This window comes from Scyliorhinus torazame, chromosome 18 (assembly GCF_047496885.1).
Source record: "Scyliorhinus torazame isolate Kashiwa2021f chromosome 18, sScyTor2.1, whole genome shotgun sequence".
NCBI classification, from domain to species: Eukaryota; Metazoa; Chordata; class Chondrichthyes; order Carcharhiniformes; family Scyliorhinidae; genus Scyliorhinus; species Scyliorhinus torazame.
This window is the reverse complement of record NC_092724.1, coordinates 146576197-146589309: the sequence shown is the minus strand read 5'-3', so window position 1 is coordinate 146589309 and position 13113 is coordinate 146576197. Positions and strand designations below refer to the sequence as shown.

The window sequence follows — 13113 nt, the reverse complement described above, 5'->3', positions numbered from 1 at the left end:
CAACAGTGGCGTTCTTTGGGCTTGGGCCCCTTTTATAGCGTGAACATTATCCTACACAGTGTGCAGACTATCTCGGTCCACCCTCTAACCGAGATAGGTCACCCCCCCAGCATGGCATAGACACTTACCCCTCTTCAGTTGGGCAACTACATGGGAAAACCTTCAGAGCATTTCTTTTAGGTTTGCCACATGTTCCTTTTCCATGGATCCCGTAATGAGAACATCATTCAGGTAGACGACCACTCTGGGTAGACCCTGCAAGACATTCTCCATCATCTGCTGAAATGTTGCAGGAGCCAATGAAACCCCAAATGGGAGGTGGGTGTACTCAAACTATCCCCGATTAGTATTGATGGTTGTGAACTTCGAGACTCCGGGTTGAGCTCCAGCTGCAAATAAGCACGACTCATATCCAACTTTATGAATGAGCATCCTCCAGGCAATCAGGCATACAAATCATCTACCTGGGGCATCGGCTAATGGACCAGGTGTTAAGCCCTATTCACGGTGAGCTTGAAATTGCCGCAGAGTTGCACGGTTTTATCGGGCTTCATTACTGGCACCACAGGTGTGGCCCATTCTGTTAACTGAACCCAGATCCTGTAGGCACAGCAGTTCCGCATCAACCTTCACAAGGAGTGTGTATAGAATAGGACTCGTCCTAAAATATCAGGGCTGACCAACAGCATTCATGTAGATATGGTTTTGGCCCCATTCATTCTGCCCAGACCCTCCAGGAACACCTTTTGGCATTTACCCAACACATCATATAGATCACCAGTGCCCATTCAAAAGACTTGTTACCAGTCAAAACAGAGGACTCTTAACCACGGTCGTCCCAACAAATTTGTCCCGGTCCTTGCACCACCATCAAAGGAAGAACAGCCGTCCATACATTACGGGAATCATGGTGGTGCCGACGATCTTCTAAGTCTCCCCAGTGTAGATTGTCAATCATGCCATGGTATTGTGCAATGTCAGAGGTAGAATCCCTGCACAAAGACGCTGAAATGTGCAGATGTGCACAATGGAGACGGCAGCATCGGTGTCCATTTCCATGGTTACTGGATGACCATTTACCTGCCACGTGACCTGTATTGGTGAAACCTTTGGATCCGTGACACAATGTAATTACATTTTTTTAAATTTGATTTATTGTCACCGGAGTACAGTGAAAAGTATTTTTCTGCGGCCGAGGGAACGTACACAGTATGTAAGAGTAGACAAAAAGAATAATCAACAGAGAACATTGACAAATGGTACATCGACAAACAGTGATTGGTTACAGTGCGGAACAAGGGGCCAAACAAAACAAATATATGAGCAAGAGCAGCATAGGGCATCTTGAATAGTGTTCCTACAGGGAACAGATCGGTCCGAGGATTAAACAATCATCCTCTGGAGCGTCCACGTGAAAGACCCTAGTTCATGGCAACCGTGGCGGCTGGTGCGGGTGGCGTTCCCTGCGCTGATGCTGGCGGCCCTGACTATCAAGAGTCGACACAGTTGGCAATGCAGCCGGTTCACCCCTTCATCCTTGGAAGAGGTATTCCACCGGTCAGCGGTAGCGCCCAAGATTCAAATCCTGCTGCAGTCTTGTCGCTGGTGCTGCCTGTTCGGAATGTTAGGAATGGATTAACAGACCGTCCAATTAAGTACTAATTTGATGTCAATTATCCAATAGAAGTGACTGATACATAAAGGGGTTACAGGTGGCGCTATTTGTTGGCGGAGATTTGTGTGTGAGGTTGGATCAAGGAAATAAAGGTGTTTCGTGGAGAAGAAGACCTCTTGTCTCCTTTACCCTCCATCAACCCAGAAACTTAAACATGGAACAGGTCTGGCCTGACCGGCACCCTCTCATGGTGCCATGGGAGGTCGAAAGGAAGGACGGGCCAAACTATGGACCTCGTAGTTAGTGACTGACCCGCCAGGAGACTGCACCGCTGTAATAAAACACAGGATCTGCTCAGACGAGGAGGAGCGTAACAGGCATCACCAGACGTTGAAAGATGCCCTCGTACGAATGGGATATGGCGCTCGACTCATCGATCGACGGTTCCAACGCGCCACAGCGAAAAACCGCACCGACCTCCTCAGAAGACAAACATGGGACACAACCGACAGAATACCCTTCGTTGTCCAGTACTTCCCCGGACCGGAGAAACGACGACATCTTCTTCACAGCCTTCAACACGTCATTGATGATGATGAACATCTTGCCAAGGTCATCCCCACACCCCCACTACTTGCCTTCAAACAACCGCGCAACCTCAAACAAACCATTGTTTGCAGCAAACTACCCAGCCTTCAGAACAGTGACCACGACACCACACAACCCTGCCATGGCGATCTCTGCAAGACGTGCCAGATCATCGACATGGATACCACCATTACACGCGAGAACACCATCCACCAGGTACGCGGTACATACTCGTGCGACTCGGCCAACGTTGTCTACCTCATATGCTGCAGGAAAGGATGTCCCGAAGCGTGGTACATTGGCGAGACCGTGCAGACGCTGCGACAACGAATGAACGGACATCGCGCGACAATCACCAGGCAGGAATGTTCCCTTCCAGTCGGGGAACACTTCAGCAATCAAGGGCATTCAGCCTCTGATCTCCGGGTAAGCGTTCTCCAAGGCGGCCTTCATGACGCGCGACAACGCAGAATCGCCGAGCAGAAACTTATAGCCAAGTTCCGCACACATGAGTGCGGCCTCAACCGGGACCTGGGATTCATGTCGCATTACATTCATCCCCCACCATCTGGCCTGCAAAATCCTACCAACTGTCCTGGCTTGACACAATTCACACCTCTTTAACCTGGGGTTACCCCATCTCTGGATCTGTAAAGATTTAATCACCTGCTAATGCTCGCATTCCAAGCATTGGCTGGCAGCTTTGAATTTGTCTATATATTTGTTTCTGGAACATACCTCTTCATTCACCTGAGGAAGGAGCAGCGCTCCGAAAGCTAGTGACATCGAAACAAACCTGTTGGACTTTAACCTGGTGTTGTAAGACTTCTTACTGTGCTCACCCCAGTCCAACGCCGGCATCTCCACATCGTAATAAAACAATACTGTTACATAATTAGGGAAGGGTCATAGCATTCCGAAACCGTAGCAACCAGCTCAACAAAGGATCTGGAGTCCAGTGCAGCTAGGTAAGTCAAACTCTTTATGATCCCAGACGTTTGGGCCCCACAGTGTGGTCAAGAAGGGAATGTTCTGCCTGGCTTCCCCCAAAATCCCATTTGCCTGGAAAAAAATACCTCATGTGACTGCAGACTGGTTCCAGTCTTCCAGACTTGGGTCAAAGGCTTCCAACTTCCCGAATAACGGCATCTTAAATTGCCATAGTTACATCCCACATAGGCAATTTCCGTTGACTCTAATGGTGTTGATTGGCAGTAGGGAAGCATTTGTCCCTCACTCAGGCAGAAGACCTGCATTGGAGATGTGCCATTTAGACGAGGCACTGCAAGAAGATTCCTGAACCTAAGTCCAGGGAACCGGAGAAAAAGTTAAGTGTCAGGAGTCTCAGGAAGGGGAAAATAGGGAACCCCTTGGGGGTCACCAGAAGGGCGATTGGGGTCTCGGAGGATAGGCTGGGTGGGGGGAGGAGGTCCAGAGAACACCAGGCCTTAAGGAGAGGACACCCACAGCCAGAAGGGGGTTTCTGGTACCCCAGCCCAGCTGTCTTCCCACCCAGATCTATCTACCTTTATTTCCACCCCATCCTTCCCCAAGCTGCCATTCACTCCCTTTTTAAGAATAAGTTTAGAGTACCCAATTCATTTATCCAATTAAGGGCATTTTAGCGTGGTCAATCCACCTCCCCTGCACATCTTTGGGTTGTGGGGGTGAAACCCACGCAAACACGGGGAGAATGTGCAAACTCCATACGGACAGTGACCCAGAGCCGGGATAGAACCTGGGACCTCAGCGCCATGAGGCTGCAGTGCTAATCACTGCGCCATCGTGCTGCCACCATTCACTCCCTTAAGTGCCGATTGGACCTTAATTGGGCCAAAGACAAGCTTCCTGTCCAAGGCTCTGCCCACCCAAGCGTTAAATCGCTACCAGGTCAGGGCAGGCGGGAACACAGAGGGAATCGCTTCCATGCATATCACGCGACCCCCCCACCTCAGAGCCAGTTGGGGGAGGGGGGAACGCAACATTTTTGCCAAGAAATTAAGGGGAACAGATAGGATGGACAGAATGAAACTATTTTCACTGGTTGGGGAGTTTAGGACAAGGGGGCATGGTCTAATAATTGGAACCAAACCTTTCAGGAGTGAAATTAGCAAATACGTCTATGGACAAAAGGTGGAGTTTTGAACCCTCTCCTGCAAATTGGCAATTTTTGCTGATAAGATAAGAATATTTTTGATTGCCTGCACTGCAGTTTTTTGCTTGCGCCATTAATGCTGGATCCATCGCTAATTTTAAAACTGAGTTTGTTAGCATTTTGTAACGCAAAAACATTAAGGGATATGGGGAAAAAGCCGGTGAATAGAATTGACCATATTACATTGTGGAACATGTTCAAGGGAGCTGCGTGGTTTCCTTGTGCTGCGATATTATAAGGTAGCGGAACTGGCAAATCAGCCCAACCTTATGTTACAACATGCTGATGATTGCGGTTCATACGACAGCGACCCGAGTTTCAGTAGCAGCAGCTGCAAGGCAGCCATCACCAACGCTGCTAGAACCTGAAGAGGCAGCTGGAAGCCTCGATGAGGCAATTGATGGCACGGTATTTTATCTTAAATGATTCTCATCATCAATGGTTGCGCACCATTTCAGAAAAACTCTGCCTTTCTGTTTTTTCTATCAAAGTGGATCACTTCATAATTATTCACACCATATTCCATCTGCCATGTCCTTGCTCATTCACGTAGCCTGTCAAAAACACCTTGCATCCTCCTCACAACTAGTTTGGTGTCAGTGCTGGGGGGGAGGGTTTGCATGCAACTGCATCTGAACAGTGATGGAATATGTGATTTTACTGTTGAACGTGCATTAACTGCCTGTCCTTTCACCTGCAGCACCATTCGCGTGGTGGGGCCACCATCGAAAATCACCTGTGGGATGTGGCCTGTGTCCAGAGGACAAATTCCCTCTTTGTGAAGACTCTGGCCGCTGAAATCTGGGGCACTAAGACCCTGCGGGAGCGATTGGTCTGCGGCCTAGTATGTCCGCAGTTCGTGGGCCGTGGGGCAACACTAGAGTCAGCACTTTCACTCATTAAACTGAATACAGTGAAAGGGAATTTCTCGAATGTAAATTCTAATGTTAATGTTTGTCATCTTCTTCTGTGTCTTTGATCTCCTGCTGCTCTCACCTGACTATGTCACGTGTGCTGTTGTGACCTCTCTTTGTCCACCAGCATGCTTTGTACGTCACCTCCATACCCAGGATCTCAGCACAAAGGATGTGCCAAAGGAGATGCGGAAAATGAACAATCACATATCTGACGAGATCCAGGATCTATATAAGAAACCGCGTTTACCAGAGACATAGTCATGCCTGAGTTTCTGGAACATGTACTGCGTGGTTTAATTGAGTTTTGCATTGCTTAATTTCTGTTTTTGCCATTAAAGTTTAAAATCAACTACCGTCTCCTTGACGTTCTTAACAACACTTAGTCACAATTCCACATGCATCTACAAATTTATGAGTTTACTTCATGTGGGGTGGGCCATCTGGGAGCTTAAGAATTCTTGTCTCAATTCAATCATTCCCCGCATGAAAACCAAGCTCAGCCAAACTGGATTTTTATAATAACACACATCACTGTCATGGTGAAGCGCAAAATGTCATCATGATTCGGGGAATGGGGCCATCATTAATGTCAAGGGAACTGCACTGTAAGTGGGATCAGTCAGATTCTAACCAGCTGAGATCAACCCCACATTGACTGGGATCGACCTGCTTCTGTCTGTTAACCAGGATCAACCGGCTTCCAACCACCCATCGTTAAACGTCTGTTAACCAGAGTAACCGGTGCCCAAAGCACAGTTGACTGCTGGTCCATGACTGTTTTTTTCTCCTGGGTATTCAGAGTACGACCCAGTGTTCCACCCACTACCGCTTGATGCCAATTTGCATTGTCCGCCTGGCATGGCGTTGGATCCCAATAGAAAGTTACGAGAGAAGGCCAATTTAGCAGGCCATCAGATTACCATATTCTGGTCATTCTGAAATGATTAGGCAAGGACGCCTCTAATAATAGTTTGAAAAGCCACTTTGTAAGGCATCCACAGTAAAGTGTGATCCTTGGCTAAAGTGAGACAACGTTGCATTTACTAAAACTGTAAGCCGTTGTGTTCGGGAGTTGGAAGATACTGCTGGGCATTCTTTCCCGTCCAAATAATAAAGAAATGTGAAAATGCAGCCAACAATATTCTGTCAAAACCAATCAGGCTGCATCTGCGAATTCCCGCCGTACTATAGTCGTTCTGGAGGTCAATGCATTTCACCCACTAATTCAACACAAAATTAAATGATGGCTGCTGTTTGGGGCTACCGGATACGTTCTTTCAAAGAGCCACTTGCTTGAGACAGATCAGCATAATTTATTGCCTCATAAAGCAGGGGCTTGCTGCTTGTTGCCATGCCAAGCTGTTGGAGGGGTAGCTGGGCCCTTTCTTCACATGACACCGAAGTGAATCTGAGCCAAACACCTGCGAGAGAAAGAGCAGGAAGTAACGGGAGAGAGAGAGGAGAGCGGAGAAACAATTTAACCATGAGCAGCATGTGCAGAGCATTCTAGCATTTCACTTTAACCCTTTCCTATCAGCCCAATCTGCAGAGAGAAAGGAAATTGGGTTGCAGCACTTATGCACTGGAGGTAAGAAATATAGATGAGTGCTTAACACTTCTCATATTAACATTGTAGATGCTGATAATACTAGGCTGTCGGATCAAATAACCTTTTTTCCAAATAAAAGTGAGATTCAACCCACAAAATATCAGCTGGAAATGGCTATAATAATCATCATGTCTTTTAAAAAAATTTCCCTCTACATTGTTCTTGAAGACTCCATCAACAAAATCACTCCGTACATTATTACCCCTTTCACTCACCCCCGCACATATCCAGAGCCCACCTCAGAAAGTCCATGTAGCAAAAGCTCGCAATTATACCAAGGTCTTCACAGATGTGTCATTATGGAGGTGTCCTAGCCAGTGAAACTGGGAGTTCAAATAGTGGACACCTCTGACCTTGCTGTCTTGACCATCAGTGGAATTAGGTGTTGGTAAATGGGAACACAGGCTGAAATATGACCAGAAGGAAGGTGGGGAGTTGAGGGTGCTCTTCCCCATGGTCACCAACTTGATCGTCTAAGCAGCCAAAGGCCTTGGCCTTTTTTTGCAATTCATCACCTTTCCCTTTAGGAGTATTTATCTCTGCACCGATTACTGGATTCAAGAAAGAAAGATGGGAGAAATGGATGAATGTGGTTAGCACTGACTTATTTACATCAAGCCTATGTTATGTCTCTGTGCAAAGAGAGACATTGATGCTGACAGGGTTAACTTGTTCAATGGAAATCTGCAGAATTGAACAGCTTCACATGGCTTCCCTCATCAGAATGCCACCCACAGATGTCAAATTGTATTGACTGCACAAAAGAGGAAAGCTGGACGTCAACACTCTACAGTCCCTTGGCTCTCTTGAAATTTGTTTGTGGGGTAATAGCGCCAACTCTGCTGCTTTTATATTCCAATGGTGTGAGTTTTGGTTAATTAGGGGTCAATTTGATTTTGCGCTTTGGTATAAAATGGACAAGGTTGGACCGTTTTGACTCCAATCGAAAGAGATTTTAAGTGTGTTGCCAGTTTGCTATTATCCTTTTTACACATTGCACAGTATCAAAAGGGCACTCATTGTCTTTAACTTTATAATTCATTTGAGTTTTCAAAAGATGGCCTCATTTTCTTTCCTGAAATTTCCTTTTCAAGAATAATGTACAGGGACATTTTTTTAAAAGACATCATTATTTGAGCCATTTCCTGCTGATATTTTCTATGAGTACATAATTAGTAAATGTTTGTGCTTGTCAAGATTATTCTGCCCTGTGGTAGGCAGTGGAATACTTCCCTCCGGTGGTCATTAGCACTCAGGTCATTTCCAGCACAGATCAGATAAAATGTAACGATCATTCTAATCAACTACAACAAAGGTGTTTCTCAGAATTAGAGGATAATCCCCTCCTTGCACCGAAACTGACATTCCCGCTAAACAAAACAGCCATCTCCATGATCCCCCCTGAGTAAGATGGCTGACTTAGTCCCAATTTGTGCTGGATTATCGAAGGCAGTTTGTCCTCCAGTCTCGCTTTGACTTGGAGCAAGGCTGAGGCATTAACAGCTGAGGCAGAAGGAAGATTTTCGGCCCTCGAGGCAGAGAGGACGCTGCAAAAAGACCTTTTGAGAAGTTTCCAGTCACGTGGAGGAAGAACTACTTTGCTTCCTTCACGTTTTGTGCTCAATAAATGTCCGTCGACCAATGCTTTTCACAAAATGCTTCAAAGAACACGGTTATTAATTATCCTCAAATGTTAATTGGAGGCAATCCTCATGGACACATATTATTGTTTATGGTGACCAGAGCACATCTTTTCTCAGATATAAAGATCATAAACTTGAGAACAAGCAGCCGATATTTACTTTCAATTAGAAGTGAACACAAAATCCCATTTGCCCATTCGAGATGCAGAAGCTCAAAATGAGCCATTCTCTCCATTAAACAATGGTAATTAAACTATTTTGCAAGTAGTTTTCTGCTGAATAACAAATGATAATTTCAACACAAACATTTCGGAGGGGATAGGTTGATTGTGATAACTCCCTGACTACTGAACTGCCTGCTTAAAAAAAATAAAACCCTTTCAATATGCAGCCATCTAATTTTTTTCTTTTTCAATGACATAATCACTATTAATACATGTCAGTAATTTTTAAAAAGCATGATTTCATTAAAGAACAGCAGCTGAATTCTCAGTTCCTGAGACTAAATGTTGGCGCCGGCAGGATTCGTGGACTTACACGACAGCAAAACTGGCGCCCCAGCTGAAGCGACATTCAGTGAGGGGCTCGCACCGGTGCCACGTGGAACACAATCGATTCCAATGGGAACGTTGCACGATTCATCGGGTCCGTGATTGACACTCGGGAGGCTGACAAGCTGCAGCCGCATATACACATTACACTCCCCACACACACTCATCCCAGCCAATAAGATGGCACTGGTTATGCTGGAGCGCTTCCATCCGCTGATGGGTGGGCTGGGGCCACAGGACACCTCGGGGTGTGGCCTGGAGGGACACCCATACGACCTGTGGCCCGAAGTCCACACTGGGCAGTCAGTGGTGTGCGCAGATGTATGGCTGCCTTGCAGGATGCGGCAATGATATTCTGTGCCCGTCCACCCCAACCCCACAGCTCAGCTCTTGGCAACCCCGTTACTCCACCCCCCCGGCACTGGCAGAAGCCCCCTGGTCAGCAGCACAACTGCCAGCGAATTATGGCGACGTTGGACACTCTCCTACCCACTTTCTCTCCCTCAGCAGCCACGGTGCCTGTTTCCCGGTTTTTAAAAGCACAACTGGATCGCTCCGGCGGGAATTCGCCCAGTGGCGGCGGAGAATGGCGGAGGCCCCGGAGAATACCGGATCAGGCTCGCTAATGATATGCCAACGGCGTTTACTGTACGTGGAATGCATTGACACAGCTGTTGAGACGCCAGAGAATCTCGATTTGTCATAAAACCGGTGCCAGCCACGATTTTCGCATCAAAACCAATTCTCCGCCCAATCATGTTTCACGACGGAGAATCTCGCCTGATGTTTTTACGCTAGGCTCCATTTGGATTCGCTTCTCCATGGCTCCTTCGAGAGATTCTAAAACCAATTGATCATTGTTCTCTCATGTGCAAATGTGGGGTGGGATTCTCCGCGAACTGGCGGGGCGGGCAACTCCGGCGCGAACGAATGGCGTGAACCACTCCGGCGTCGGGCCGCCCCGAAGGTGCGGAATCCTCTGCACCTTCAGACCGGCGCTGAAGCGGTTTGAGCCGCGCCGGCCAGGGTGGAAGGGCTTGGCGCCACACTAACCAGCGCCGAAGGGCTTCCGCCTGCCGACGCGAGTTGGCGCATGCGCGGGAGCATCAGCGTGTGCTGGAGTCATCCCAGCGCATGCGCAGGGGGGTTCATCTCCCTGTCGGCCTTCGCAGACTGTTACAGCAGCCGACGCGGAGGAATAGAGTGCCCCCACGGCACAGGCCCGCCCGCGGATCGGTGGGCCCCGATCGCGGGTCAGGCCACCGTGGGGGCACCACCCGGGGCCAGATCCCCCCCGAGGACCCCGGAGGCCGCCCACGCAGCCAGGTCCTGCCGGTAAGTACCTACTCTAATTTACGCCGGCAGATCCGGCTGTAAACGGGCGGCAACTCAGCCCATCGCGGGCCGGAGGATCACCTGGCAGGCCACTGGCAGCGGCCGCCGACTGGCGCGGCGAGATGCCCGCCCCCGCCAAATCCCCTGCGCCGGAGAATTCGGCAGCCAGCGGGGGCGGGATTCACGCTGCCTCCCGGCGATTCTCCGACCCGGTGGGGGGTCGGAGAATCCCGCCCAAGTTCTGGTTTTAGCAAATGCTTCATCATTACAGAACAAAGGGTGCACACTTCTTCAAATCACTTATCGGTTTGAATGTGCAATATGTGAAATACTAAAAATAAATAAATCACCCAGTCCTCCAATACTGAGAAACAGTTGGGTGATTTGTGGAGGCTCCTTAGATTATTTATGTTTAGCTGAAGGGTGTGGAGTTTTATAATGTGGATCCATTCCTCGTTTTTATTTACAGCAGAGTCGGAATATGCTATTCTACAACAGAGTTTCTTTCCACACAACCCATTCTTCTCTCTCGCTCTCCCTATTTCAGTCTTTCTCTCTTTATTGCTCTGTAATTCTCACTCTCTCTCGCTCTGCCTATCTTCCCTCCCTCCCTCACTCTGCTTGTATCTGTGTCACCCTCACTCTCTCTCTCTGCCTGTCTCTGTGTCACTCTGCCTCTCTCTCTCTGCCTGCATCTCTGTCACTCTCCCTCTCTCTTTCTGCCTGTATCTCTGTCACTCTCCCTCTCTCTCTCTCTCTGCCTATATCTCTGTCACCCTCCCTCTCTCTCTGCCTGCATCTGTCATTCTCCCTCTCTCTCTCTCTGCCTGTATCTCGGTCACTCTCCCTCTCTCTCACTCTGCCTGTATCTCGGTCACACTCCCTCTCTCTCTCTGCCTACATCTCTGTCACTCTCCCTCTCTCTCTCTCTGCCTATATCTCTGTCACCCTCCCTCTCTCTCTGCCTGCATCTGTCACTCTCCCTCTCTCTCTCTCTGCCTGTATCTCGGTTACTCTCCCTCTCTCTGCCTGTATCTCGGTCACACTCCCTCTCTCTCTCGGCCTACATCTCTGTCACTCTCCCTCTCTCACTCTCTGCCTGTATCTCGGTCACTCTCCCTCTCTCTGCCTGTATCTCGGTCACTCTTCCTCTCTCTCTCTCTCTGCCTGTATCTCGGTCACACTCCCTCTCTCTCTCTGCCTACATCTCTGTCACGCTCCCTCTCTCTCTCTGTGCCTATATCTCTGTCACCCTCCCTCTCTCTCTGCCTGCATCTGTCACTCTCCCTCTCTCTCTCTCTGCCTGTATCTCGGTTACTCTCCCTATCTCTGCCTGTATCTCGGTCACACTCCCTCTCTCTCTCTGCCTACATCTCTGTCACTCTCCCTCTCTCTCTCTCTGCCTGTATCTCGGTTACTCTCACTCTCTCTGCCTGTATCTCGGTCACACTCCCTCTCTCTCTCTGCCTACATCTCTGTCACTCTCCCTCTCTCTCTCTCTGCCTGTATCTCGGTTACTCTCCCTCTCTCTGCCTGTATCTCGGTCACTCTCCCTCTCTCACTCTCTGCCTGTATCTCGGTCACTCCCCCTCTCTTTCTCTCTGCCTACATCTCTGTCACTCTCCCTCTCTCTCTCTCTGCCTGTATCTCGGCCACTCTTGCTCTCGCTCTGTGCCTGTATCTGTGCCAATCTACCTCCCTCGCTCTCTCTCATTGCTGTACCTCTGCCGCTCTCTCTCTCTCTGCTGTACCTCTGTCACTCCCTCCCTCTCTCTCTCTCTCTGCCTGCATCTCTGTCACTCTCCCTCTCTCTCTCTGCCTGCATCTCTGCCACTCTCCCTCTCTCTCTCTCTGCCTGTATCTCGGTCTACAGTGAAACCATTACAGGCTGCAAACAGAGACCTGGGCCGGGATTCTCCCCTACCCGGCGAGGAGGCGGAATCCGGCGTAATGGAGTGGCGGGAACCACTCCGGCGCGGGCCGCCCCAATGGTGCGGAATTCTCTGCACCTTTAGGGGCCAAGCCCTCACCTTGAGGGGCTAGGCCCGCGCTGGAGTGATTTCCGCCCTGCCGGCTGGCGAGAAAGGCCTTTGGCGCCACGCCAGCCGACGCCGAAAGGACTTCGCTGGGCGACGCATGCGCGGGAGTGTCAGCGGACGCTCATGGCATCCCCGCGCATGCGCAGTGGAGGGGGTCTCTTCCGCCTCCGCCATAGGAGAGAGACCATGGCGAAGGCGGAAGAAAAAGAGTGCCCCCACAGCACAGGCCCACCCGATGATCGGTGGGCCCCGATCGCGGGCCAGGCCACCGTGGGGGCACTCCCCGGGGCCAGATCGCCCCGCGCCCCACCCAGGACCCCGGAGCCCACCCGCGCCATCTGCCCCCGCCGGTAAGGTAGGTGGTTCAATCCACGCCGGCTGGCAAGGTTTGACATCGGCGGGACTTCGGCCCATCGCAGGCCAGAGAATCGCCGGGGGGGAGTCCGCCGACCGGCGCGATTCCCGCCCCTGCTGATTCTCTGGTGGCGGAGAATTCGGGACACGGCGGGGCGAGATTCACGCCAGCTCCCGGCGATTCTCCGACCTGCGGGGGGGTCGGAGAATCGCGCCCCTGGATCTGAAAGCTTATTTTGAAGGAAGAGCTGCTTCAAGACAACCATCAGAAACAAAGACTCTTTTTCCTTTTTCTTATTATTTTCAC

At 49.7% G+C, this 13113-nt stretch overlaps 1 long non-coding RNA gene across 1 annotated transcript; it reads left to right on the top strand.

Annotated features, from left to right (window-relative positions):
• Positions 1 to 3117: 3117 nt before the first annotated feature.
• On the top strand, positions 3118 to 5624 carry LOC140394863 (uncharacterized). The gene is made up of 2 exons (XR_011936050.1): positions 3118 to 3530; positions 5059 to 5624. It is a non-coding gene; the product is annotated as an uncharacterized lncRNA (long non-coding RNA).
• Positions 5625 to 13113: the final 7489 nt, after the last annotated feature.